The 27935-nt window shown below is 41.6% G+C and overlaps 1 protein-coding gene across 3 annotated transcripts in view; it reads left to right on the top strand.

Moving 5' to 3' along the window:
- The first annotated feature begins 349 nt into the window (after positions 1-349).
- The window catches only part of LOC110533119 (kelch-like protein 13), a 101512-nt gene continuing 73926 nt past the window's right edge, over positions 350-27935 (top strand). Inside the window, exon 1 of one of the 3 annotated variants that reach the window (XM_036990418.2) lies at positions 350-453. The gene's annotated coding sequence lies outside the window, so the exon portion shown is untranslated. The remainder of the gene's footprint in view (positions 454-27935) is intronic. The other 2 variants (XM_036990419.2, XM_036990420.2) reach the window with 2 other exon arrangements.

The following is a 27935-nucleotide window of genomic DNA, read 5'->3' as shown; positions in this document are numbered from 1 at the left end:
CCACGTGTAACCACTCCAGCCCAGGACCTTAGTATTTATGTGTGTTATGAAGTCCTTTTGTGGGGAAAAACTCATTCTGATTGGCTGGGCCTGGCTCTACAGTGGGTGGACCTGGCTCCCATGTGGGTGGGCATATGCTTTACACAGCCTAATTGATGTTATTTAAATTAACTGATTTCCTTATATGAACTGTAACTCAGTAAAATCTTTGAATTTGTTGCGTTTATACTTTTGTTCAGTATAGTTTTCATTTAAACTGGTACCTGGCTCACTCCCGGGAGACAGCCCGGTTCCAAAACGAATGCGATCCATTTTCGCCGGTGCAAGATTCGTCTACCGGGGCCAGATTAATCGAATCCCCTCATTTGTTATGCTGGAGGCGGACCTTAGTGAGATCCATGAGTGGATTTGAGGGTTTAAGAAGAAAAATAAGGACGTATCCCGTAGTTGCAGGTAGGAATTTCGCCATTTAATAGCTGAGTGTATTTTATATGTAAGCAGTTGAATATAACATAAAACGCAACCCAAAGTTGCCAATTATGGTTAACTAACGTTAGCTAGAGAAGTAAGTAGCTTCAGATGAAGCTCGCTAGCTAGCTATGTTGACTGGTAGCCATGCTGTATGGTTTGGGTTGTCTTTCCATCAAATGATCTCTCCCGGCGACTTGGTATAAATTGATACTGCGTAACAGGTTTAAACAAACCACGATATATAGCTAGCTAGGTTAAAATACGTTCCACATGTCTTTCTTATTGCCCTGATGTAAACATTTCACCTGTTGTTTACGAAGTAACGTTATGTGGTGAATCCATTTGATTTGAACGTTAGCAAGCTTTTCACTTGCTTGACCATGAATGTTTGTAATACATATTTGTTGTAACTAGCTAATGCTAGCTAGGCAGCCTGTAGCTATAACGTTAGCTAGCTAACGCTCAGCTTTTCAGAGCAGTGGTGGGCTTGCTATGTAGTTAAACAATTAGCAAGCAAACGTTAGTCTGCTAAATTTCCAAAGTTGACAATAAATGTCCTACATCCATGGCTATCCGGACTGTGTATACAGGGCTCAGCTGTGAAAGAGACCTTCGTCTCAACATAACTCCCTGTTAAAATAAAGGTGACAAAAAAATCATGGGTTCCTTTGCGGCTAAGGTAAGGGGCTAAGAGTTGGACTGACTGTACAGCAGCTAGCTCGTTAATGTTATCTGTTTGGTTCGCTAGTATAAACTCCGGTGAAGCATAGCATGGAGAATGATGAGATTTACCCAGTCACGAAGAAGCGTGAGATTTGAGAAACAAGCTGTGGATAAGAATATGAAATTGAAACTAGTATATCGAGTGGGCGCTGTCCCTTAATTTCTCCAGTTTCAGATGACAGTCTAGCTAGACACCTCGCTGCTCCTGGTCTCTGGAATTGACTGACACATTTAGCGAATGATCTTGAACATCTGAAATGTGGCCCACTCAATTGCTATGCACAGTTTGTACAGCATCCGTCAGAAGGCCTTTTCATGTTAATGATTTGTTTGTAATTTAATGTTGGTCTAGGTGATGCATCAGGGAAGTGGATGTATTTACTGAAATAGGTGGTGTCATGGGGTTTCAAATCAAAATCAAATTTTTATTGGTCACGTAAAAATGACACTCATAGGACTTTATGTTACACAGATGTTATTTCGGGTGTAGCGAAATGCTTGAATTCCTAGCTCCAACAGTGTAGTAGTATTTAACAATACACACACAGTAAAATAATGGAATTAAGAAATGTCTAAATATTAGGAGGAGCAATTTTGAATAGAGTATATACATATGAAATGAGAAACTGTATGTAAACATTATTAAAGTGACCAGTGGTTACATGTTTATGTAGATAGGGCAGCAGCCTCTAAGGTGCAGGGTTGCGTAACCGGGTGGTAGCGGGCTAGTGACAGTAACTAAGTTCAGGGCAGGGTACTGGGTGGAGGCTGGCTAGTGATGGCTATTTAACAGTCTGATGGCCTGGATGAGATAGAAGCTGTTTTTCAGTCTCTCTCCTAGCTTTGATGCACATGTACTAGAGGTCGACCGATTATGATTTTTCAATACCGATACCGATTATTGGAGGACAAAAAAGCCGATACCGATTAATCGGTCGATTTTTCAAATTTATTTGTAATAATGACAATAATACAGAATGAACACTTATTTTAACTTAATATAATACATCAATAGAATCAATTTAGCCTCAAATAAATAATGAAACAAGTTCAATTTGCTTTAAATAATGCAAAAACAAAGTGTTGGAGAAGATGGTAAAAGTGCAATATATGTGCCATGTAAGAAAGCTTACGTTAAAGTTCCTTGCTCAGAACATGAGAACATATGAAAGCTGGTGGTTCCTTTTAACATGAGTCGTCAATATTCCCAGGTAAGAGTTTTAGGTTGTAGTTATTATAGCAATTATAGGACTATTTCTCTCTCTACCTTTTGTATTTCATTAACCTTTGACTATTTGATGTTCTTATAGGCACTTTAGTATTGCTAGTGTAACAGTATAGCTTCTGTACCTCTCCTCGCTCCTCCCTGGGCTCGAACCAGGAACACAACGACAACAGCCACCCTCGAAGCAGCATTACCCATGCAGAGCAAGGGGGATAACTACTCCAAGTCTCAGAGCGAGTGACGTTTGAAACGCTATTAGCGCATACCCCGCTAACTAGTTAGCCATTTCACATCGGTTACACGAGCCTAATCTCGGGAGTTGATAGGCTTGATGTCAAACAGCAGGGCTGCTGGCAAAATGCACGAAAGTGCTGTTTGAATGAATGCTTATGAGCCTGCTGGTGCCTACCATCGCTCAGTCAGACTGCTCTATCAAATCATAGACTTAATTATAACATAACACACACAAATGCGAGCCTTAGGTCATTAATATGGTCGAATCCGGAAACTATCATCTCGAAAACGAGACGTTTATTCTTTCAGTGAAATACGGAATCGTTCCTTATTTTATCTAACCGGTGGCATCCATCAGTCTAAATATTCCTGTTACATTGCACAACTTTCAATGTTATGTCATAATTACATAAAATTCTGGCAAATTAGGCGTCCCAAACTGTTGCATATACCCTGACTCTGCGAGCAATGAACGCAAGAGAAGAGACACAATTTCACCTGGTTAATATTGCCTGCTAACCTGGATTTCTTTTAGCTAAATATGCAGGTTTAAAAATATATACTTCTGTGTATTGATTTTAAGGAAGGCATTGGTGTTTATGGTTAGGTACATGTTGGAGCAACGACAGTCCTTTTTCGCGAATGCGCACTGCATCGATTATATGCAACGCAGGACAAGCTAGATAAATTCGTAATATCATCAACCATGTGTAGTTATAACTAGGGATTATGATTAATTAAGTTTAATGCTAGCTAGCAACTTACTGCATTCGTGTAACAGGCGGGCTCCTTGTCAGGCAGGTGGCATTGGACTAGTTAACTATACGGTTGCAAGATTGAATCCCTGATCTGACAAGGTAAAAATCTGTCGTTCTGCCCCTGAACAAGGCAGTTAACCCACCGTTCCTAGGCTGTCATTGAAAATAAGAATGTGTTCTTAACTGACTTGCCCAGTTAAATAAAGATTAAATAAAGGTGCAAAAAAAATAAAATCAGATTATGAAAACTTGAAATCGGCCCTAATTAATCGGCCATTCCGATTAATCGGTCGACCTCTAACATGTACTGCAAGGTCAGAGCTCCTGGATGGCAGGCAGCTTAGCCCCAGTGATATACTGGGCCGTACACACTACCGTCTGTAGTGCTTTGCGGTCAGAGGCCGAGCAATTGCCGTACCAGGCAGTGATGCAACCATTGCTCAACCATGCTCTCGATGTTGCAGCTGTATAAATCCTTTTGAGGATCTTTGGACCCATGACAAATCTTTTTAGTTTCCTGAGGGGGAATAGGCTTTGTCGTGCCCTCTTCACGACTGTCTTGTTGTGTTTGGACAATGAAGTTTGTTGTTGATGTGGACACCAAGGAACTTGAAGCTCTCAACCTGCTCCACTACAGCCCCGTCGATGAGAATGGGGGCGTGCTCGGTCCTCCTTTTCCTGTAGTCCACAATCATCTCCTTAGTCTTGGTTACGTTGAGGGATAGGTTGTTGTTCTGGCACCACCCGGCCAGGTCTCTGACCACCTCCCTATAGGCTGTCTCGTTGTTGTCGGTGATCAGGCCTACCACTGTTGTCATCTGTAAACTTAATGATGGTGTTGGAGTCGTGCCTGGCCATGCAGTCGTGGGTGAACAGGGCGTACAGGAGGGGACTGAGCACGCACCCCAGTGGAGCTCCAGTGTTGAGGATCAGCGTGGCAGATGTGTTGCTAGCTACCCTCACCACCTGGGGGCGGCCCGTCAGGAAGTCCAGGATACAGTCCCAGGATCCTTAGCTTAGTTATGAGCTTTGCGGGTACTATGCTAAGCTGTAGTCAATAAATAGCATTCTCACATAAGTGTTCCTTTTGTCCAGGTGGGAAAGGGCAGTATTCAGTGCAATAGATATTGCATCATCGGTGGATCTGTTTGGGCGGTATGCAAATTGGAGTGAGTCTAGGGTTTCTGGGATAATGGTGTTGATGTGAGCCATTACCAACCTTTCAAAGCACTTCATGGCTACGGACGTGAGTGCTACAGGTCTGTAGTCATTTAGGCAGGTTGCCTTTGTGTTCTTGGGCAGAGGGACTATGGTGGTCTGCTTGAAACATGTTGGTATTACAATCAGGGACATGTTGAAAATGTTAGAAGACACATTTCAGTTGGTCAGCACATGCCCGGAGCACACGTCCTGGTAATCAATCTGGCCCCGCAGTCTTGTGAATGTTGACCTGTTTAAAAACTTATTGACGCTACCCATCCCTGTCGCGGGATCATTTTCGTCAGCAACCGCTGAATAGCATAGCGCAACAGTCAAATAATATTACTAAAAAATATTAATATTCATGAAATCACAAGTGCAATATTGCAAAACACAGCTTAGCCTTTTGTTAATCCACCTGTCTCAGATTGAAATTATGCTTTACAGCGAAAGCAATCCAAGTGTTTGTAAGTTTATCGATAGCCTAACATAGCATTATGTACACTTAGCATCAGGAAGCTTGGTCACGAAAATCAGAAAAGCAATCAAATGAATCATTTACATTTGATGATCTTCGGATGTTTTCACTCACGAGACTCCCAGTTACACAACAAATGTTCCTTTTGTTCCATAAAGATTATTTTATACATATGCGTTATGTTCAGAAATCCACAGGAAAGAGCGGTCACGACAACGCAGACGTATATTCCAAATAATATCCATAATGTCCACAGAAACATGTCAAACGTTTTTTATAATCAATCCTCGTGTTGTTTTTAAAATATATATTAGATCATATATCAACCGAGTGTGTAGGTTTTTCAATAACAGCGGGAGGAACAATGGCGGCTTTACTCTGTAGCGCAAAAACTCACTCAGAGCCCCCACCTATCCACTCACGCAATGTGATCCTTCACGCTCATTTTTCAAAATAAAAGCCTGAAACTGTCTAAAGACTGACACCTTAGGGAAGCTATAGAAAAAGGAATCTGGTTGGTATCTCTTTTAAATGGAGGATAGGCTTGCATAGGAACAGAGAGGTTTTAAAATAAGAGGCACTTCCTGATTGGATATTTCTCAGGCTTTCGCCTGCAATATCAGTTCTGTTATACTCACAGACAATATTTTGACAGTTTTGGAAACTTGAGTGTTTTCTATCCTAATCTGACAATTATATGCATATTCTAGTTTCTGGGGCTGAGAAATAGGCAGTTTCAAATGGGTACGTTTTTTTTGCCAAAAACGAAAATACTGCCCCCTACACGCAAAAGGTTAACTAGCCTCGCTAAGAACTTCATGAAGACAGAAGTGAGTGCTATGGGGCGATATTCATTTAGTTCAGTTACCTTTTGCTTTCTTGGGTGCAGGAACAATGGTGGACATCTTGAAGCATGTGGAGATGGGTAGAGTTTGAATATGTCCGTAAACACTCCAGCCAGCTGGTCTGCGCATGCTCAAAGTATGTAACTAGAGATGCCGTCTGGGCAGGCAGCCTTTAAAAAATATATATATATTTATTTCACCTTTATTTAACCAGGTAGGCTAGTTGAGAACAAGTTTTCATTTACAACTGCGACCTGGCCAAGATAAAGCCAAGCAGTGCAACACAATCTGAGTTACACATGGAATACACAAATATACAGCCAATAATACAATAGAAAAAGTTTATATACAGTGTGTGCAAAGGAGGTAGGATAACAGAGGTAAGGCAATAAGTAAATAAATAAGCCTTGCGAGGGTTAACACGGTTAAATGTCCTACTCACATCGGCCAAGGAGAACGAGAGCCCCCATCCTCAGGAGCGGGCTGCGTCTGTGGCATTGTTATTCTCAAAGCGGACAAAGATAATTTTTAGCTTGTTCGGGAGCACCATCACGTTTGGGATGGTGTTCTTCGGCTTGCAAGCCTCCCCCTTTTTCTTCCAAACATAATGATGGTCAAACGGTTCTATTTTTGTTTTGTCAGAAGACATTTCTCCAAAAAGTACTGTCTTTGTTCCCATGTGCAGTTGCAAACCGTAGTCTGGCTTTTTTATGGCAGTTTTGGAGCAGTGGCTTCTTCCTTGCTGAGTGGCCTTTCAGGTTATGTCAATATAGGACTCGTTTTACTGTGGATATATCTGTTTCCTCCAGCATCTTCACAAGGTCCTTTGCTGTTGTTCTGGGATTGATTTGCACTTTTCACACCAAAGTACGTTCATCTCTAGGAGACAGAACGTGTCTCCTTCCTGAGCGGTTATGACGGCTGCGTGCTCCCATGGTGTTTATACTTGCGTACGATTGTTTGTACAGATGAATATGGTACCTTCAGGCCAATTACCTTTGGAAATTGCTCCCAAGGATGAACCAGTCTTGTAGAGGTCTAAAAAAAAAATAATTCTGAGGTTTTGTTGAATTTCTTTAGATTTTCCCATGATGTCAAGCAAAGAGGCACTGAGTTTGAAGGTAGGCCTTGAAATACATCCACAGGTACACCTCCAAATAGCATCCATCGTTAGACACTTTTTTCTCTTTCTCATGTCACTTTATACACCGCAGATCCCCTTCTACACATAGAATCACATGGTTTCTTCGTCACTTTGTAACCGTTGATAACTTCAGAACAAAGGTGACTACAAATACGAAGTTGTAAATGTCTTTGCAATTGATACACACAAGCGACGTGTTCAAAAATATGCTTCAAATGAAAATCGAGATGACTGCATTAAAATATAAAAACAGTAGGCTATAGGCCGATTTCAATCATATTGAAATACATTTCATGTTCAATCGAGTTATATTTTGATATTGCAATTTGTCCCAATACATTTCATGATGTGTAGCCTAAATCGGTGATTTAGCGATTATTATTATTTGGGAATAAGCAGCCTCAATATTTGCTGATTTAGATGGTCATATCTTTCTAAGAGCTAATCCGTCATCAGTATTGTGAATTAATTATAATTTAAGTAAAGATTTGAATGGACAATGTTGATCCGAGAGCAGCGCTTCCTTTCTTTGGATCCTATCAGTATGGACACTTGCTCCAACAACGCACCTAGCGACCGTTCTCCCTGTATAGTCTTTTGTTAAACACTTGTTACATCCTGGCTGTTGTTGGAAAGAGAAACCGTGCCGAGGGTGTTAGAGAAAGACACGTCATAGTCAACATCTCTAATGCACAGATACTGGGGCAGGTTAAAGGCTAACCAGACTTAATATTTTTTTCCCTCTGTTTGCCATATTGGATGTTTTTTCGGGTCTATGTATTGTCTACTGTATTGTGTGACTGGAGGAAATAGGCTACACAGTGTTCACAGTTAAACAAAGGGCCCTTGGCACTTACCTGCTACAAATAACAAGTAATGGGCCGTTAGTGACTATGTTGTCAGGATACTGAAGGACATGTTTTAAAGAGGGCCACTGCTTGGATTGTTTTGTTGTCTTGGTTCAACCTTGTTTACTTTGTCCCATTGATGGCCTTGTAGTTTAGTGTTACAAGGTTGTCATTTCCTGTCTCAGCCTTACTTATAAGCATGTTCTCAAATGGAAACGTTCAAGATCAGGAGGCATTTCATTTTCTTTGCAAGATGCCAGAGAATTAACTTTCAGTCCTGCTTGAATATTCTATTTAGGCGAATAGAGTCCCGAGTCTTTTCCAATCAATTGCATTTAGGGTAGACTAGAGTACAGTCATGACCCAGCCCTTGTTTCACTGCGGATATGACAGTGCCTACTAGAGGTCGACCGATTATGATTTTTCAACGCCGATACCGATTATTGGAGGACCAAAAAAGCCGATGCCGATTAAATCGGCCGATTTTAAAAGAATATATATATATATATATATAACAAAAAAAATAATAATATTTGTAATAATGACAATTCCAACAATACTGAATTAACACTTATTTTAACTTAATATAATACATCAATAAAGTCAATTTAGCCTCAAGTAGATAATGAAACATGTTCAATTTGGTTTAAATAATGCAAAAACAAAGTGTTGGAGAAGAACGTAAAAGTGCAATATGTGCTAACGTTTCAGTTCCTTGCTCAGAACATGAGACCATATGAAAGCTGGTGGTTCCTTTTAACATGAGTCTTCAATATTCCCAGGTAAGAAGTTTTAGGTTGTAGTTATTATAGGACTATTTCCCTCTATACCATTTGTATTTCATCAACCTTTGACTATTGGATGTTCTTATAGGCACTTTAGTATTGCCAGTGTAAAAGTATAGCTTCCGTCCCTCTCCTCGCTCCTCCTTGGGCTCGAACCAGCAACACAATGACAACGGCCACCACATCGAAGCAGCGTTACCCATGCAGAGCAAGGGAAACAACCACCCCAAGGCTCAGAGCGAGTGAAGTTTGAAACGCTATTAGCGCGCGCTAACTTGCCAGCCATTTCACTTCGGTCACACCAGCCTCATCTCGGGAGTTGATAGGTTTGAAGTCACAAACAGCGCAATCCTTGACGCACAACGAAGAGCTGCTGGCAAAGCGCACGAAAGTGCTGTTTGAGTTAATGTTTACGCGCCTGCTTCAGCCTACCACCGCTAAGTCAGATATTTAGATACTTGTATGCTTGTATGCTCAGTCAGATTATATGCAACACAGGACATGCTAGATAATACTTAGTAATATCATCAACCATGTGTAGTTAACTAGTGATTATGATTTATGTTTTTTTATAAGATAAGTTTAATGCTAGCTAGCAACTTACCTTGGCTTACTGCATTTGCGTAACAGGCAGTCTCCTTGTGGAGTGCAACGAGAGAGAGGCAAGTCGTTATTGCGTTGGACTAGTTAACTGTAAGGTTGCAGATTGGATTGTAAAATCTTGCAGATTGGATCCCCCGAGCTGACAAGGTGAAAATCTGTCTTTCTGCCCCTGAACGAGGCAGTTAACCCACCGTTCCTAGGCCGTCATTGAAAATAAGAATGTGTTCTTAACTGACTTGCCTAGTTAAATAAAGATTAAATTAAGGTGTAAAAAATAAATAAATCAGTAACTCGGCGCCCAAAAATACAGATTTCCGATTGTTATGAAAACTTGAAATCGGCCCTAATTAATCGGCCATTCCGATTAATCGGTCGACCTCTAGTGCCTACTTTGATATACTCCTGACTAGTAGTAAGAAGAGTTGTGTAACTCATTGAAGACCCAAATGCAGCTGTTTTTATATAAATATTAAATCATTTATGGGTAACAATTAGTGTATTTGTAAAGTGTTCAGACCCCTTGACTTTTGTTACGTTACAGCCTTATTCTAAAATTGATTAAATAAAAGGCACACACCTACATATGTAAAGGTCCAACAGTTGACAGTGCCTGTCAGAGCAAAAACCATGCCATGAGGTTAAAGGAATTGTCCGTAGAGCTCAAAGACAGGATTGTGTCGGGGCACAGATCTGGGGAAGGCTACCAAACATTTCTGCAGCATTGAAGGTTCCGAAGGACACAGTGGCCTCCATCATTCTTAAATGGAAGAAGTTTGGAACCACCAAGACTCTTCCTAGAGCTGGCCGTCTGGCCAAACTTAGCAATCGGGGGAGAGGGGCCTTGGTCAAGGAGACCTTATGGTCTCTCTGACAGAGTTCCTCTGTGGAGATGGGAGAACCTTCCAGAAGGACAACCATCTCTGCAGCACTCCATCAATCAGACCTTTGTGGCAGGGAGTCTAGTCAGGATCGAGGCAAAGATGAACGGAGGAAAGTACAGATAGATCCAAAATGAAAACCTGCTCCAGAGTGCTCAGGTCCTCAGAATGGGACGAATGTTCACCTTCCAACAGGACAACAACCCTAAGCACACAGCCAAGACAATGCAGGAGTGGCTTTGGGACAAGTCTCTGAATGTCCTTGAGTGGACCAGACAGAGCCTGGACTTGAACACGATTGAACATCTCTGGAAAGACCTGAAAATAGCTGTGCATCAATGCTCCCATGCAACCTGACAGAGCTCTATAGGATCTGCAGAGAAGAAGGGGAGAAACTCCCCAAATACAGGTGTGCCAAGCTTGTAGTGTCATACCCAAGAAGACTCAAGGCTATAATCTATGCCAAAGGTGCTTCAACAAAGTACTGAGAAAAGGGTCTTGAATACTTATGTAAATGTATTTCCCTTTTTATATAAAATCTTAACCTGTTTTTGCTTTGTCATTATGGGTTGTCGTGTGTAGATTGATGGGGGGGGGTTCATACATTTTAGAATAAGGCTGTAACGTAACAAAATGTAGAAAAAATCAAGGCGCCTGATTACTTCCTGAATGCACTGTAAGTACCTTACTGTAAAATATTTCCTTTAAAATGGGCTAAAAGGATGGTCAAATATAGCTTTTTAGCAATGCACTTTCTCAATCAAGAACTTAGCTTGCACTGTCTGGGAGTGGTCTGAGTGGGGAGGGAAAACAACTGACAACTAGCTGTTATTGGCAGAGGCTTGGAACTCTTTGTTATTGGTCTATTAATAACCTCTTATTATAGCCCCCCTACTTTTTTCAATTTCTGCCTGAAGACATACCTAAATCTAACTGCCTGTAGCTCTGGCCCAGAAGCAAGGATATGCATATTCTTGGTACCATTTTGAAAAAACACTCTGAAGTGTGTGTAAATGTGAATTGAATGTAGGAGAATATAACACAATAGATCTGGTTTAGATTTCAGTGAAAAATATAAGAGGGCAACAGTACTTGTGCAAAGTTTCAGAATGATAACTTCCAAAATGAGTGTGCTACATGACATTTATCATGAAGTCACCCAGGTGTCACAAGTAGCCCAAATGTACCCAAGTGGCCAAATTGGCGAAGGTATACATTTTGAAACAAATAACTATATACAAAATGCCCAAATGGTATTCTAACACCACCCCAAAAATTGGGAAAATATGAAGAAAAAAATATATACATTTACAAAATAACTATTTACACACTTTCAATATTTGGAAGACCCTCAGTCCTCTATCAAATCAAATTTATTTATATAGCCCTTCGTACATCAGCTGATATCTCAAAGTGCTGTACAGAAACCCAGCCTAAAACCCCAAACAGCAAGCAATGCAGGTGTAGAAGCACGGTGGCTAGGAAAAACTCCCTAGAAAGGCCAAAACCTAGGAAGAAACCTAGAGAGGAACCAGGCTATGAGGGGTGGCCAGTCCTCTTCTGGCTGTGCCGGGTGGAGATTATAACAGAACATGGCTGAGATTTTCAAACGTTCATAGATGACCAGCAGGGTCAAATAATAATAATCACAATTAGTTGTAGAGGATGCAACAGGACAGCACCTCGAGTAAATATGAACAGTTTAGGGTTCCATAGCCGCAGGCAGAACAGTTAACTGGAACAGCAGCAAGGCCAGGTGGACTGGGGACAGCAAGGAGTCATCATGCAAGGTAGTCCTGACGCATGATCCTAGTGCTCAGGTCCTCCTCCGAGAGAGAGAGAATTAGAGAGAGCATACTTAAATTCACACAGCACACCGGATAAGACAGAAGAAGTACTCCAGATATAACAAACTGACCCTAGCATCCGACACAAACTACTGCAGCATAAATACTGGAGGCTGAGACGGGAGGGGTCAGGAGACACTGTGGCTCAATCCGATGAGACCCCTGGACAGGGCCAAACAGGAAGGATATAACCCCACCCACTGCCAAAGCTCTACACAATATTGTGCTGCTGATCCCAGGTGCCATAGCAGTCTCTTTTTGCTGTAAAGTGAGTATCAACAGGTATAATAAACAGATTAATTATTTATTTATATACACACACACACACACACACACAAAAATCCTACAAATGTGATTTTCTGGATTTTTTTTCTTATTTTGTCTGTCATAGTTGAAGTGTACCTATGATGAAAATTACAGGCCTCATCTTTTTAAGTGGGAGAACTTGCACAATTGGTGGCTGACAAAATACTTTTTTGCCCCACTGTGTGTGTGTGTGTGTGTGTGTGTATATATATATATATGAGTACAGGGAACATAAGGTTGAATATATTATATACCTGCTAGATCTACTGTCTCTTTTATATTATGACATTTCAGCTAGATCTACTGTCTTTATTATATTACAACAGACCAGCTGTATCTATTGTCTCCATTTCACTTTGGCCATTGTTGTGGGCCTGCCCTCCCCTCAACAGCCTCAAATAGGCTATTTCATGTGGGTTGGGATGGGGCGGCAGACACACGCATCTCACATTTCATTACATTACATTTTTATATATTGCTTCTAAAATAAAAAAAAATCACTAATAATATTTTATATTATTAATTTCAAACAAGGGCATTAGCATGAGAAGAACTTACCAGTCCAAAACATGTCCTCTCTATTCAAAAAATATTCCTCCACTTGGGAATCGTTAAATTAATCGTTCTACAACAAACTCTCTCACTTTTCCGATCAATTTCTTCTAAAATTGTGTGTACATCTGTATATCTAGACTTAGATTTAGCTTTCCCTGACTTAGTCGCCATACTGATTGATATATAAACAGCTGAATCTGCGCATTTACCAAACAATGCTGTGCGTAATATGCGTAGCTCCTTCCGGTATAAAACTTAAATTGCGAATGACTCTACGCAGGAGTTTACTACATGGGTTGGTCTTCCAACACATAACCATTGCATATTGCCGTTTACCTCAGCTCATTGGCTATCTACCCAGCTAGATTTCAAGACGATCAGTGGTCATTGGGTTAAAATACAGTCAATCAACGAAAGTGGTCATATCATTGGTGCACAGTGATGTCATTACTTGTTGTCTTCAAATCGGCCCATCACGTTTGGTTGTTACAAACAAACCAGTTGATTGCAATGAAACCAAACATGACTGGAAAAGTCACGTTATATGTGGGTATTTACCCTCGAATGTGTCGTCGAAAATTGAATGAGGCGGAATTCACGACACAAGCGGGTCACAAAATGTTTCGTGTTAGGCTATAAGAACTGATTTTGTCAAACAAAAGATCATTCATTGTGTAACAATGAGCATTGGGATTGCAAACAGAGGAAGATCGTCAAAGGTAAACAATTTATTTTATTACAGTTTGATTTTGTTATGCCTGTGCTGGTTCAAATAGTTTTTTTATGGGGCTCTATGCTCAGATAATCGCATCGTATTATTTTGCAGTAAATCCTTTTTTAAATCTGACAACGCAGTTGGATTAGCAAGATTCTAAGCTTTCGATACATGTGAGACACCTGTATTTTCATTAATGTTTAATATGACTATTTATGTAGCGGTCACCATATGTTGTGGAATTTCAGCCCGCTACCGGGTTCCGTGCGCAGAGAGGTTAACAAAGCATGGTGATGTCACCATCGAAAGCTGACACTCCCACACATGCAAACCTGTTGATTTTGAAATATATTTTCAACCAACAACTATCAGGAGATGTGACTGATCACATTCTTCACACTTTTACAGTGTTAGTTTCATCAGCTGTTGATTAGGTCCGGGACGATACCAGTGTTGTCACCTTAGGTATATACAGTGGGGAGAACAACATGACATAAGTATTTGATCACCTACCAACCAGTAAGAATTCCGGCTCTCACAGACCTGTTAGTTTTTCTTTAAGAAGCCCTCCTGTTCTCCACTCATTACCTGTATTAACTGCACCTGTTTGAACTCGTTACCCGTATAAAAGACACCTGTCCACACACTCAATCAAACAGACTCCAACCTCTCCACAATGGCCAAGACCAGAGAGCTGTGTAAGGACATCAGGGATAAAATTGTAGACCTGCACAAGGCTGGGATGGGCTACAGGACAATAGGCAAGCAGCTTGGTGAGAAGGCAACAACTGTTCGCGCAATTATTAGAAAATGGAAGAAGTTCAAGATGACGGTCAATCACCCTCGGTCTGGGGCTCCATGCAAGATCTCACCTCGTGGGGCATCAATGATCATGAGGAAGGTGAGGGATCAGCCCAGAACTACACGGCAGGACCTGGTCAATGACCTGAAGAGAGCTGGATCCACAGTCTCAAAGAAAACCATTAGTAACACACTACGCCGTCATGGATTTAAATCCTGCAGTGCACGCAAGGTCCCCCTGCTCAAGCCAGCGATATCGCGAGATCTTGGCCAACAACCTCCTTCCCTTCCTTCAGTAAGAGCATTGAAGATGGGCCGTGGCTGGGTCTTCCAGCATGACAACGACCCGAAACACACAGCCAGGGCAACTAAGGAGTGGCTCCGTAAGAAGCATCTCAAGATCCTGGAGTGGCCTAGCCAGTCTCCAGACCTGAACCCAATAGAAAATCTTTGGAGGGAGCTGAAAGTCCATATTGCCCAGCGACAGCCCCGAAACCTGAAGGATCTGGAGAAGGTCTGTATGGACGAGTGGGCCAAAATCCCTGCTGCAGTGTGTGCAAACCTGGTCAAGAACTACAGGAAACGTATGATCTTTGTAATTGCAAACAAAGGTTTCTGTACCAAATATTAAGTTCTGCTTTTCAGATGTATCAAATACTTATGTCATGCAATAAAATGCAAATGAATTACTTAAAAATCATACAATGTGATTTTTCTGGATTTTAGATTCTGTCTCTCACAGTTGAAGTGTACCTATGATAAAAATTACAGACCTCTACATGCTTTGTAAGTAGGAAACACTGCTGATTTTGCAGGTTGTCAAATACTTGTTCTCCCCACTGTAGTTAGCAGACTAGCAGCTGTATTATTAGTGCTAGTTACTAGCGCTTCACTTTCTTGCTCCTCTCTTCATATGTCCCACTGTCTGTGTGTAGTTCTGTGTGTTGTGAACTCTACTCACACAGGCTGTGCTGCAATTATCACCCCATCTGATATCCACTGTAATCATGACCATGCTGAACAGTGGGGTGCAGGGAAGACAGATGGCAGACAACACCCCAAAATATGAGTCTGAAATATTAATAGAAAGGCCATATGCTCACGCCGCTAATACATGGAAAAAGAGAAAGCGAGGCAGAGCTGAGCTCTGTTAACCTGGCCTGGTGGAAAGTTGGTGGAGAGATGTTTATTCATTGTCAAGCATTTCATCCTCAAGTGTTGTATTGACGATTGACCATATCTTTCTTATTGAAGATATTTTCGAATGAAATTAACTAGGATAGATAAAGGTGAAATAAAATAAAGTCTTAAATGTAGATTTTTGATAGACTATTTTTATGTTTTGAAACAAATGCACTGCAGGAGCGGAGTAGCTAGCCTGTTGCTTTTATGACTTTGAAACTTAACAGGGTTTGGATTGGAGTTACTCAGTGTTGGCAAGGGGAGTAACACTGTGACAACTGTTAAAGTAGAGTGTAGATTGGCCATTTCCAGTTTGCAATCTCGCTGTCCTGAGCTTCTGCTTTTGCTTGGAGAAGTGGGATATGACTGAACCTGTCATTCATGTTCCAAACACTTCACAAACTTTCTTTAGGCTATTCGAATAGGAAAAGCGGGTTATGTAGTCTATACTATGTCTGATGATGTATTGATGATGTATTGTCTTAATATCGGGTAAGCGTACCCATTAAGCCCACTTCCATCTTTGGAATAATAATAAACTAAATGCATCATACGGGCCGGATTTGTGTATTTGTTACATGTCTGGAAAACTTGATTTACTGACATGCAAAACATTTTGGGACTATATTAGAGGTCGACCGATTATGATTTTTCAACGCCGATACCAATTATTGGAGGACCAAAAAATGCTGATACCGATTAAAAAAAAAAAAAAAAATATATATATATATATATATATATATATATATATATATATATATATATATATATATATATATATATATATATACTGCTCAAAAAAATAAAGGGAACACTTAAACAACACAATGTAACTCCAAGTCAATCACACTTCTGTGAAATCAAACTGTCCAGGAAGGCATTGATGCGATGGACTGGCCCGCCCGTTCCCCAGACCTGAATCCAATTGAGCACATCTGGAACATCATGTCTCGCTCCATCCACCAACGCCATGTTGCACCACAGACTGTCCAGGAGTTGGCGGATGCTTTAGTCCAGGTCTGGGAGGAGATCCCTCAGGAGACCATCCGCCACCTCATCAGGAGCATGCCCAGGCATTGTAGGGAGGTCATACAGGCACGTGGAGGCCACACACACTACTGAGCCTCATTTTGACTTGTTTTAAGGACATTACATGAAAGTTGGATCAGCCTGTAGTGTGGTTTTCCACTTTAATTTTGAGTGTGACTCCAAATCCAGACCTCCATGGGTTGAAAATTTGATTTCCATTGATAATTGTTGTGTGCTTTTTGTTGTCAGCACATTCAACTATGTATAGAAAAAAGTATATAATAAGAATATTTCATTCATTCAGATCTAGGATGTGTTATTTTAATGTTCCCTTTATTTTTTTGAGCAGTGTATATTTGTAGTAATGACGATTACAACAATACTGAATGAACACTTATTTTAACTTAATATAATAAATCATAACATCTATTTCACCTCAAATAAATAATGAAACATGTTACATTTGGTTTAAATAATACAAAAACAAAGTGTTGGAGAAGAAAGTAAACGTGCAATATGTGGCAAGTAAAAAAGCTTACATTTAAGTTCCTTGCTCAGAGCATGAGAACATATGAAAGCTGGTGGTTCCTTTTAACATGAGTCTTCAATATTCCCAGGTAAGTAGTTTTAGGTTGTAGTTATAGGAATTTATAGGACTATTTCTCTCTCTACCATTTGTTTTTCATATACCTTTGACTATTGGATGTTCTTTATAGGCACTATAGTTTTGCCAGCCTAATCTTGGGAGTTGATAGGCCTGAAGTCATAAACAGCACAATGCTTGAAGCACAGCAAAGTGCTGCTAGCAAATGCAGGAAAGTGCTGTTTGAATGAATGCTTATGAGCCTGCTGCTGCCTACCACGACTCAGTCAGACTGCTCTATCAAATATCCGATCATAGACTTAATTATAAAATAATAAACACACAGAAATACGAGCCTTGGGTCATAATGGTCAAATTCGTAAACTATCATTTCAAAAATAAAATGTTTATTCTTTCAGTGAAGTACGGAACCGTTCTGTATTTTATTGAACGGGTGGCAACCCTAAGTCTAAATATTGCTGTAACATTGCACAACCTTCAATGTTATGTCATAATTATGTACAATTCTGTCAAATTAATTACGGTCTTTGTTAGGAAGAAATGGTCACAACGAGCCAGGTGGCCCAAACTGCTGCATATACCCTGACTCTGCTTGCACAGAACGCAAAAGAAGTGACAACTTCTCAAGAAGTGACACACAATACAATAAATTCATATTAGCAGGCAATATTAACTAAATATGCAGGGTTAAAAATATGTACTTGTGTATTGATTTTAAGAAAGGCATTGATGTTTATGGTTAGGTACACATTGGTGCAACGACAGTGTTTTTTTTTGCGAATGCGCTTGTTAAGTCATCACCGGTTTGGTGAAGTAGGCTGTGATTCGATGATAAATTAACAGGCACCGCATCGATTATATGCAACGCAGGACAAGCTAGATAAACTAGTAATATCATCAACCATGTGTAGTTAACTAGTGATTATGTTAAGATTGATTGTTTTTTATAAGATAAGTTTATTGCTAGCTAGCAACTTACCTTGACTCCTTGCTGCACTCGCGTAACAGTTAGTCAGCCTGCCACGCAGTCTCCTCGTGGAGTGCAATGTTATCAGCCATAATCGGTGTCCAAATATGCCGATTACCGATTATGAAAACTCGAAACGGCACTAATTAATCAGTCAACCTCTAGACTATATCAACAATGGACTAATGAAACATATACCAAAATATCGGTTTTGGGTGAGGTTTTCCTTTAATGTTTCAACCAGTTTATACCAGTTTTTATTCTACGCCAATTGTTTTTTTTATTATTACTTTAGTGACAGTTACAGTGCCTAAAGAAAGTATTCGCCACTTTGACAATTTTGTTGTTACAGCATGAATTTAAAATTGATTTTGTGTCACTGGCATACCCACACTACCCCATAATGTCAAAGTGGAATTATGTTTTTAGAAATGTTAACAAATTAATAAAAAATTAAAAGCTGAAATATCTTGAGTCAGTAACACGGAACCCAAACCGGCTGCGCGCCTTCGTACATTTATTTTGTCCCCCCACACCAAATGTGATCACAACACACAGGTTAAAATATCAAAACAAACTCTGAACCAATTATATTAATTTGGGGACAGTGTTACGTTCCCCAGTTTATGTGTTGTAGTTTGTGTACTTGCATGTGTTTATTTCAGGAAATGGCTTCCTGAAATCCCTCAAGCAGCTGATTGGTCGACTCCAGGGCTAATTGGAGAGCTGACCCCGCCCCCTCGTCAAGCCACAGCTGTCTCCAATTACACATTCCTTCTGAAGCTATATAAAAGCTAGTGTTCTGTTGAGGAAAGAGAGATTGTTGGAGGTAGGGATTGCTAAGAGATTGTTGGAGGTAGGGATTGCTAAGAGATTGTTGGAGGTAGGGATTGCTAAGAGATTGTTGGAGGTAGGGATTGCTAAGAGATTGTTGGAGGTAGGGATTGCTAAGAGATTGTTGGAGGTAGGGATTGCTAAGAGATTTTTGGAGGTAGGGATTGCATAGAGAGATTTTTGGAGGTAGGGATTGCATAGAGAGATTTTTGGAGGTAGGGATTGCATAGAGAGATTTTGGAGGTAGGGATTGCTGAGAGAGATTTTGCTAGAGAGATTTTGCTGAGGTCATTGCAGAGGTCATTGCAGAGCGATTGTTTGTGATAGAGATTTGCTAGAGATATTTTGCTGGGAGGTCATTGCAGAGTGATTGATTGTGATAGAGAGATTTTTGCTGGAGGTTGATTTGCTGGGAGTTCATTGCTGGGAAGTTGGTATGTTTTGTGAGTTTGTTGCTCAGATATAGCTTATTTGATGTACTTTGTTTCTTAGTTTGTTTGTGAAATTGTTTAATATCCTGTTTCATTTGTTCCCAGGGGGAAAGGGGAAGGCACCTTGGGAGTGCTTAGGCAAGAGGCCCGCGGGCATACATATACCCGTAGTATATTCATTGTCTAGGTACACTAGGTAAGACCTGGGCGGACCACCCCCTGTATTTTGGTTAGGGCACCAGGTGGTGCTAAATTAGGTAAGTGGTGGGTAGGCAGGTAAGATAGGAGAGGGGGGCTTTGAGATTTACTTTCTTTTCTTTGGTTCCGTCCAGCCCCTTTTCCCCATATTACCGTGTAAAGGAATAAAGTCCTTGTAAACGGTACCACATTCTGTCTGTTGTCATCCTTACTCGCACCTACAGTCCATACCTTTTTCACTTCACAGAGAGTTTAGTTGTAGCAGGGTGTTGCGTTCCCTCTTCATAGAGGCGTGCGTAACATAATGGGGGCTCATCCGGGATCTTTCCATTAAACCCACGGGACCCTGCTGCTCTGAGCTCTGTGGTTAGTGATTTGAGGTGTGATGGTAGGTTGTGAGTTTGGATGACTTGTTTAGTTAGTGTTCAGTAGACTGCATTGTATAAGATGGCTGCCTCAGCCATCTCCAAGTTTTTTGAAGCGCCCTCTATTGATTGTTTGGTGAGGTTTCGTAAAGTAGACCTTATAGCTATAGCTGACCATTATGGATTTGTTGTCCCTGAGAAAGCCCTAAAGGCTGAACTTTTGGTGCTAGTCAGGGAGGGTTTAGTGAGAGAACGGATTCTCTCATTGCAAGGAGAGGAGACGGGTAGACCTTCCGATGCCAAGTCGGAGGACAAGGCGGAGGAAGGGGTTTCTCGTACCCCTTTTACATTGCCCCGATTCGATCCTTTATCTTCTGCTTCGGGTCGTTCAGATGGAACTGCTAGGCTGAAGGTGAGGCTGGCTCGGTTAGAAATGGAGCAAAAAGATAAAGAGAGACAAATGAATTTTGAACTTGAAATTAGGAGAATAGAAGCTGACAAGGAGGTGAGGATCCGACAACTGGAGCTAGACGCTCGCTCCAGTGCGACTCCACAAGCTGCTCATCATCCAACCCACTTCAATGTGAGTAAAAACATAGCTTTAGTCTCTCCATTCCGAGAGTCGGAAGTGGATTCTTATTTCTCTGCGTTTGAGCGTGTAGCCGCTGCGCTGCATTGGCCACTCGAGGTTTGGCCGCTCCTGTTACAATGTAAATTGTCTGGGAAAGCCCAGGAAGTAGTAGCTGCTCTCTCCCTGGAAGACAGTTTACATTACGATACAGTTAAAACTACTGTGTTGCGGGCTTATGAGTTGGTGCCTGAAGCTTATAGACAGCGCTTCAGGAACCACAAACTCTCTCAACGTACATTTGTTGAATTTGCTAGGGACAAAGAGTCTCTGTTTAGTCGCTGGTGTTCAGCCAGCAAAGCTAACACCTTTGCTGATATTAAGGAGTTGATGCTGTTGGAGGATTTTAAAGGCAACCTCCCAGATAGAATTGTAGTTCATTTAAATGAACAGAAAGTGGTGACATTGGCCCAAGCAGCAGTGTTGGCAGATGAGTACGCTTTGACACACAAGACTGTCTTTGGTGCAACACGTTTTGAAGGCCGGACGATTACGTCATCAGTTCCTCATTCAGGTCGCTTTTCCTCTGACAACACTAAGCCTTTTCATGAAATCCGTGAATGTTTTTACTGTCACCAAAAGGGTCATGTGATTGCGGACTGCCCAGTTTTGAAAAATAAACCGAAACAGTCCCAGTCACCGTCCCCAAAAATGAAAAGTTTGGGTTTAGTCAAGTCTTTGGCTCGTCCATTGGATCGAGTTGTTGATTCAGCATTTGAGAAACCGGATCCTGTCTATGCTCCGTTTATCTCTGCCGGTCATGTTTCCTTAACAGGAGAACAAGCTGATCAAAGGCCTATCCAAATCCTACGAGACACTGGGGCGGCGCAGTCAGTAATCATTACTGATGCTTTACCCTGGTCTACTGAAACGTATTGTGGCTCACATGTCATATTACAGGGGATAGAGACAAAAACCGTGCCTGTACCATTACACTGGGTCCACTTAGTGTCAGACTTGGTATCAGGACGTTTCCGTGTTGGTGTAGTATCTACACTGCCAGTAAAAGGAGTCAAATTGCTACTAGGGAATGATATTGCTGGTGGTAATGTCATTCCTGTGTTAGAGGTAGTAGACAATCCAGAAATCAGAACTACAGATGAGAAATTGGTTCAAGCATTTCCACATGTTTTTCCTGCTTGTGTGTTAACGAGGGCACAATCTCGCAAGCTAGGAGATGTGGTGGATTTGGCTAGTTCTATTTTTGAGAATGTTGAGGTAGAAGAAAATGCCCCGAGTATGCCTTCTGCAATGCCGACAGTTTTTACCCCCGTGAAAACTAAGGCAGGGGAAAACGAAATTGTGCCCCAATTACATGACATTCTTTTGTCTGTCACCCCTGAGAAGGTGATTGAATGTCAAAAAGAAGACACCAGTCTTCGCAAGTGTTTTGCTTTGGTAATTTCCATTGAGGAAGCTAAAACTAGAGAGACCGCCTACTTTATGGAAGCAGGAGTTTTGATGCGTAAATGGGCATCTCATGACACCATTAATGACTGGAGTGAAGTGTGTCAAGTGGTTGTTCCTACACCGTTCCGACAGCAGGTTCTGTCACTCGCCCATGACCAGGCGTGGTCTGGACACTTGGGGATCACAAAGACTTATAACCGGGTCCTTCGTCATTTCTTCTGGCCAGGTTTGAAGTCTGACGTGGTCCAATTTTGTAAAATATGTCAACTCACTGGGAAAGTGAATCAAACAGTTCCACGAGCGCCACTCTGCCCGATTCCTGTGGTGGGGGAACCGTTTGAAAGAGTGATAATTGATTGTGTAGGTCCATTGCCGAAAACCAGGTCAGGTAACCAGTTCCTACTAACAATAATGTGCAGTGCTACTCGATACCCAGAGGCTATTCCTCTCCGTACTATAACGGCTAAGACTGTGGTGAAGGCACTAGTGAAGTTCTTCTCTACGTTTGGACTCCCTAAAGTAATCCAAACTGATCAGGGATCCAACTTAATGTCTAAACTGTTTTCAAATGTGTTAAAGACATTGTGTATTTCCCATCAGGTCTCTAGTCCGTATCATCCAGAGAGTCAAGGGGCTCTAGAACGCTGGCATCAGACGCTGAAGACAATGCTACGCAAGTATTGTATGGAGACCAGTACTGATTGGGATGAGGGGGTGCCCTTTGTCCTATTTGCTATAAGGGAAACGATACAAGAGTCCTTAGGGTTCAGCCCTGCTGACCTTGTGTTTGGACACACCCCACGGGGTCCGCTTAAAGTTTTGAAGGAGCATATCTTATATCCCACACCCAGTAGCGCCCCTAAAAATGTGTTGGAATATGTCAGTAAGATGCGGGAGAGACTGCACGCCGCATGTGCGCTAGCCCAAAAGTCTCTCTCCTCGTCTCAAAAACGCATGAAGTTGCATTATGACAAAAAGGCTGTTGGCCGTTCATTTGCACCAGGGGATCAAGTTTTAGTTTTGTTGCCAATCCCTGGCTCATCTCTGTCAGCACGTTTTTCTGGACCATATCTGGTGGAAAAGAAAATCAATGACACCAATTATGTGATAAAGACACCAGATCGAAGGCGTTCTTCCCGTGTGTGTCATGTTAACATGCTGAAAACATTATGTGCGTGATTCTCCAGACAGCTCCTCAAGTAAGCCGGTCCAGCCCGCCGTCTCCAGTGTGGCTGCGGTGGTGCTGAAGCCTGGCTGGGACCTAGATGAGGATAAGGAGGACGGGTTGGAGTTACGCCATACGTTACAGCAAGGTGAACGCCTTGTAATTCAGAGATGCTGAAGAAGTTACCCTCTCAAATGGAACATTTGGATAATGATCAAACTAAGGATCTTATCCTATTGATAAACAGTTTTCTCAGTGTGTTTCAGGACATTCCAAGTCGCACATCCATCTTGGAACATGACGTGGATGTGGGGAACGCTGTTCCTATACGTCAGCATCCGTACCGGGTTAATGCTAAGGAAAGGGAGGTAATGAAAAGTGAGAGAGCTTATGTGAAGGGCTCGGCGAATGTGGTTGCTGGCGCCCTATCACGGGTTTACTAACTGGGGAAGCGATGGCTTTTGTTATTGCAAAACTAGGTTTGCAATTTTTGTGGTGGGCGTGTTACGTTCCCCAGTTTGTGTTGTAGTTTGTGTACTTGCATGTGTTTATTTCAGGAAATGGCTTCCTGAAATCCCTCAAGCAGCTGATTGGTCGACTCCAGGGCTAATTGGAGAGCTGACCCCGCCCCCTTGTCAAGCCACAGCTGTCCAATTACACATTCCTTCTGAAGCTATATAAAAGCTAGTGTTCTGCTGAGGAAAGAGAGATTGTTGGAGGTAGGGATTGCTGAGAGATTTTTGGAGGTAGGGATTGCATAGAGAGATTTTTGGAGGTAGGGATTGCTGAGAGATTTTGCTAGAGATATTTTGCTGGGAGGTCATTGCAGAGTGATTGATTGTGATAGAGAGATTTTTGCTGGAGGTTGATTTGCTGGGAGTTCATTGCTGGGAAGTTGGTATGTTTTGTGAGTTTGTTGCTCAGATATAGCTTATTTGATGTACTTTGTTTCTTAGTTTGTTTGTGAAATTGTTTAATATCCTGTTTCATTTGTACCCAGGGGGAAAGGGGAAGGCACCTTGGGAGTGCTTAGGCAAGAGGCCCGCGGGCATACATATACCCGTAGTATATTCATTGTCTAGGTACACTAGGTAAGACCTGGGCGGACCACCCCCTGTATTTTGGTTAGGGCACCAGGTGGTGCTAAATTAGGTAAGTGGTGGGTAGGCAGGTAAGATAGGAGAGGGGGGCTTTGAGATTTACTTTCTTTGCTTTGGTTCCATCCAGCCCCTTTTCCCCATATTACCGTGTAAAGGAATAAAGTCCTTGTAAACGGTACCACATTCTGTCTGTTGTCGTCCTTACTCGCACCTACAGTCCATAACTTTTTCACTTCAGAGAGTTTAGTTGTAGCAGGGTGTTGCGTTCCCTCTTCATAGAGGCGTGCGTAACAGACAGGTCAAAGTATTAAACATATTTATAGCAATTTAGCTAGCTTGCACATGCTAGCTAATTTGCCCTATTTAGCTAGTTTGCTGTTGCTAGCTAATTTGTCCTGGGATATAAACATTGAGTTATTTTACCGGAAATGCACAAGGTCCTCTACTCCTCCAATTAATCTACACACAAAACGGTCAACCGAATAATTTCTAGTCATCTCTCATCCTTCCAGGCTTTTTCTTCTCTTGACTTTATATTGCGATTGGCAAAATAATTAGGTGCATTACCGCCACCGACCTCGTTCATCTTTCAGTCACCCACGTGGGTATAACCAATGAGGAGATGGCACGTGGGTATCTGCTTGTATAAACCAATGAGGATATGGGAGAGGCAGGACTTGCAGTGCAATCTGCATCACAAATAGAACAGACTTGTATTTTAGCCCTTGGCAACGCAGATGCTTGTTGGCGCGCGTGAGCTTTAATTGAATAATATAGATTTCTAAATTGATTTTGCAACGCTCGCGCATGCGACGCGAACAGTGTAGTCAGCCTGTAAGTATTCAACCCCTTTGTTATGGCAAGCATACGTTCAGGAGTAAACATTTGCTTAACAAGTCACATAAGTTGCATGGTTTTTAATGACTACTCACCCCACACATACAATTATCTATAAGGCCCCTCAGTCGAGCAGTGAAATTCAACCACAAAGACCAGGGAGGTTTTCCAATGTCTCGCAAAGAAAGGCAGCTATTGGTAGATGGGTGCTAAAAAAGAAGCAGACATTGAATATCCCTTTGAGCATTAAGTTATTAATTACACTTTGGATGGTGTATCAATACACCCATTCACTACAAAGATACAGGCTTTCTTCCTAACTCAGTTGCCGAAGATTAAGGAAACCACTCAGGGATTTCACCCCGAGGCCAATGGTGACTTAAAAACAGTTTGTTTAATGGCTGTGATAGGAGAAAAACAAGAATTGATCAACAACATTGTAGTTACTCCACAATGCTAACCTAAAGGACAGAGTGAAATTACTGCCAAAGGTGATTCTAACATGTATTGACTCGGGTGTGAATACTTCGTGTAAATGAGATATGGCCGTTTCATTTTCAACACATTTGAAAACGTTTCTAAAAACATGTTTTCACTTTGTCATTATGGGGTATTATGTGTAGCTGGATATGGATTTTGTTCTTGATTTAAACCACTTGGAATTAATTCTGTAATGTTTAAATTGAGTTCAGCCTTTTCCTACCACATCATTATTGTTCTACGTAAGCCAAGTATGCTCCTATCAAGCCCGGTATGCATTGAAACATATGGGGATTGTGTGTTTATATCCCTAATATTCAATGAACATAAGCATACATGTTTTTTCTTCAGGTTTAGGTTAGGACTGACCCCATTTAGTATACTAGTCAATTGTTTGGTTGATAGGCTGTTTGCCGACCGAGATTTGTTTAGTTGAGCAGTCGCAAAACATTTCCATGGTGTATAAGACACCTGTCTGATTCGCGTTTGTCTCAGTGGACTAAACCATTGGGGAGGCCGTCGGGGTGGCACAGTCCATCACTAAGTGAAATTGCACATGGTTATATCATGTAAAAATAATGACAAATCTAATATTTTATAACAAATGACCTTTCTCCTGTGTTGGATACCGTCGTTATCCGGGGTTCTGAAACACAATCTTCCATGCGCCGTAGACTTGGCATCTTTCCCCATGTTGGTATGTGCATAATAGGAAAATTAACCAGCATATTGGGATTGAGAACAATGCGTGGGAGTCAGCAGAGATGAGGAAACAGCCCTTGCCTTAGCCTAATTGAGAGCGAGGAAACCCCAACTTAATTAGCTCTATAATCAATAGCATAACTATTAAATGTGCCATATACAGTGCCTTCGGAAAGTATTCAGACCCCTTGACTTTTTCCACATTTTGTTACATTACGGCCTTATTCTAAAATTGATTAAATTGTTTTATCCACACACTACCCCATAATGACAAAGGAAAAACAGGTTTTTAGACATTTTTGCAAATTTATAAAACATGTGAACTGAAATATTACATTTACTTTAGTATTCAGACCCTTTACTCAGAACTTTGTTGAAGCACCTTTTGGCAGCGATTACCGCTTTGACTCTTCTTGGGTATGAAGCTTGGCACACCTGTATTTGGGGAATTTCTCCAATTCTTCTCTGCAGATCCTCTCAAGCTTTGTCAGGTTAGATGGGGAGCGTTGCTGCACAGCTATTTTCAGGTCTCTTGAGATGTCAGATCGGGTTCAAGTCCGGGCTCTGGCTGTGCCACTGAAGGACATTCAGAGACCTGTCCCGAAGCCACTTCTGCATTGTTTTGGCTGTGTGCTAAGGGTCGTTGTCCTGTTGGAAGGCGAACCTTCGCCCCCAGTCTGAGCGCTCTGGAGCAGGTTTTCATCAAGGATCTCTCTACTTTGCTCCGTTCATCTTAGCCTATATCCTGACTTGTCTTGGGGACCTTCAATGCTGCATAAATGTTTTGGTACCCTTCCCCAGATATGTGCCTCGACACAATGCTGTCTCTGAGCTCTACTGACAGTTCCTTCGACCTCATGGCTTGGTTTCTGCTCTGACATGCACTGTCAACTGTGTGACCTTATATAAACCGGTGTGTGCCTTTCCAAGTCATGTCCAATCATTTGAATGTACCAATTTACCACTCATATCAATTTGTAGAAAAATCTCAAGGATGATCAATGGAAACAGGATGCACCTGAGCTCAACTTCCAATCTCATAGCAAAGGGTTTGAGTACTTATGTAAATAAGATATTTCTGTTTTAGATTACCATTCAGCAATCAGATTTGCCTCCAATGCTCCTTATAGGACACATCACTGCACTCTATACTCATTTGTAACCCCCCCCCCCATCTGAGATATCTACTGCACACCTCATCCTCCACATACGACACTTGTTCTGCCAGTCACATTCTGTTAAATGTCCCCAAAGCGCACACATCCCTGGGTCGCTCCTGTTTTCAGTTCGCTGCAGCTAGCGACTGGAACAAGCTGCAACAAACACTCAAACTGGACAGTTTGATCTCAATCTCTTCATTCATAGACTCAATCATGGACACTCTTACTGACAGTTGTGGCTTCTTTGTGTGATGTATTGTTGTCTGTACCTTCTTGCCCTTTGTGCTGTTGTCTGTGCCCAATAATGTTTGTACCATGTTTTGTGCCGCTACCATGTTGTGCTGCTTCCATGTTGTTGTCATGTTGTTGCTGCCATGCTATGTTGTTGTCTTAGGACTCTCTTTATGTAGTGTTGTGGTGTCTCTTT

The sequence above is a fragment of the Oncorhynchus mykiss genome, chromosome 10, assembly GCF_057628025.1.
Source record: "Oncorhynchus mykiss isolate SJ-2025 chromosome 10, ASM5762802v1, whole genome shotgun sequence".
NCBI classification, from domain to species: Eukaryota; Metazoa; Chordata; class Actinopteri; order Salmoniformes; family Salmonidae; genus Oncorhynchus; species Oncorhynchus mykiss.
This window is presented reverse-complemented; position numbering and strand designations above follow the sequence as displayed.